This window comes from Gouania willdenowi, chromosome 16 (assembly GCF_900634775.1).
Source record: "Gouania willdenowi chromosome 16, fGouWil2.1, whole genome shotgun sequence".
In the NCBI taxonomy this organism is placed as follows: Eukaryota; Metazoa; Chordata; class Actinopteri; order Blenniiformes; family Gobiesocidae; genus Gouania; species Gouania willdenowi.
The window spans coordinates 5,215,795-5,218,181 of record NC_041059.1 but is presented as its reverse complement, the minus strand read 5'-3'; the positions used below and the strand labels follow the sequence as shown (position 1 = coordinate 5,218,181).

The window sequence follows — 2,387 nt, the reverse complement described above, 5'->3', positions numbered from 1 at the left end:
TTTGAAGGAACTAGAAATACACATGACGTCATCAACATGTGCCGCTTCGAGTACGTACTACAGTATACTGTCTACTATATACTATGATTGCGATGTTAATGCATCATAATAATGCATCAGTTTTATATAGCGCTTTATCATAGACACTCAAAGTCGCTTTACAGAATTAAGGCATTATTCTTTCACTCCACACTTAGTGGTGGTAAACTACTATTGTAGCCACAGCTGCCCTGGGGCAGACTGATGGAAGCGAGGCTGCCATAGTGCGCCATCGGCCCCTCCGACCACCACCAACACTCACTCACACACTACATTCATACTAGGCAATGTAGGTGAAGTGCCTTGCCCAAGGGCACAATGACAGATCCCACTGGGTGACTGCCACCCCACTGTGGCACCTGGAATTCTCAGTGGTCTCCCATCCAACTACTAACCAGGCCCAGACCTGCTTAGCTTCAGCGATCTAACGGGATCGGGCAATGACAGGCTGGTATGGCCACTGATTCCCACTGAAGTATACTTCCAAGTTTCCCAAGGAACCTACGACGACAAAAACCTTGTTCACACTGAGGCTAAATATCTCTGTTAATTCTCCACCTTTGAAAATTCTGAAAACATTTTAAGTGAGAAAGTGACCAAATAGATTATCAACATGTGCTCATTTGATCCATAAAACTCATGGAAACACATTTCATGCTGACGTTTCAGAGATTTTCAGAGACCCTCCATTGTGCTACTGTCAAAACTTCTGGTTAACTTCAAAACAAGAGCCCTATTTACAACAGCATTAAAAACTTATGGAAGAAAAGAAGAGATGCTTTTGTTTTGAAAAGATGTTTGATTTTTTGCTTGAAGCCGGTCCCAGGACGACTTTACATTCTGCATCATGGGGCGGTTGAGTATGACGAGTGTGCCCAAAGTGCATACTTCAAAAATGTTCCGATACAGTATAAATCCTGATATTTCTCACATACTCAATCTTTCCATACTATTACTTACATTTAACTATATATTTATTAATCAATCAATACGGGTTAATGTATCTTAACTTTAAAAAAAATAAAAAAGACTGGTTTTCAACTTACTTCGTCATGTGTACTTTCAGTTACTTCAAAGTAAAACGCCATGTCGTTTTTACGGACTGAGGCCGTCGAGTCTGACTTTTATTTTGAAGCCTAAGTCCGTTTCATCTGACTGATACCTGAGGATGTCCTCAAATATACACCGTAGTACAGAGTTAAAGTCAAATAAAACATGATTGTTTTTCCTACTGCAATCTATTCAGGTTTTTCTTCCTTTCCAAAAAAATATCGTATCATATTGTTATCGCACGCCCATCGTCGTCTATCGTCTCGTCCCACCCCTAGTGATAGTATTAAAGATTATAAATGAATGTGCAGAATAACTCATGTTTGAAACACAAAAAGAAGAGAGTCACTCCAACAGCTGGATGCAAAGCATGTGGACCCAGTGACTGACAAACACAGCAGGTCTGCAGTGCATGTCATGCTATCAGGCAAACACAGAACCAAATATAAGCTCACACACACACACACACACACACACACTGATCACAGCAGGCAGTGTCAGCTCTGACAGCAACGCCTTCTGCTTGTTGTTTCTCAAATCTAAACATGAGTGAGTTCACAACATCGCAGGGCAGAAGAACATGTCAACTTTTGTCACAAAAAAAAGAGACAGAAATACAAAATGAGGTCAAAAAATTAAGCAAAAACAATGAATGTTGTACTGTTCTATAATATTCTGCACTTAATGTTATATCAACCAAAAGCCACAGCATTGGATTAAATATGGTGCAGATACTAAATGTGTAAACCAGTGATCTAATCCAGGGGTTCGCATCACACTGCCTTAAAGAAACTAGGAATACTTTTTCTGAACAATTTGAACCCATTTTTGCTCATTTATACCCCTTTTCTGCAAATACACCAAACTTTCCGTATTTTAATCTATTTTCATCACTTTTCCTTGTCATCTAAATCAATCAGGAAAACTAATCCCAGTATAACCTGCTCCATCATTCCAAGTGGATTCTATAGGCTTTGGCACCATCTACAGGATATGATTACATCTGAGAGTAAACACTATCCGATTCACATCCAAATGGAAATCTCTAACTTTTTAATGTTTCTTTAAAAAATAAAGAAAAAAGGTCAGCATTTCTCACACTGCATAATATTTGCATTCTATATTACACATAATAGCACTAATTTCAGGCAGAAACCGTAAAACGTTTTCATTCGAAGTCAGAGAAGTGAATAAGTCATTGGTTCCAATTACATTTGCAGTCGTAAAGTAAAGGTTTCCTCTTCTATCACTGTAGAGTTTAATTAGAAACCAACTCCAAGCCTTCCTTACTTTTCCTA

At 38.8% G+C, this 2,387-nt stretch overlaps 1 pseudogene; it reads right to left on the bottom strand.

Moving 5' to 3' along the window:
* Positions 1-386: 386 nt before the first annotated feature.
* Positions 387-504, bottom strand: LOC114478683 (uncharacterized; annotated as a pseudogene).
* Positions 505-2,387: the final 1,883 nt, after the last annotated feature.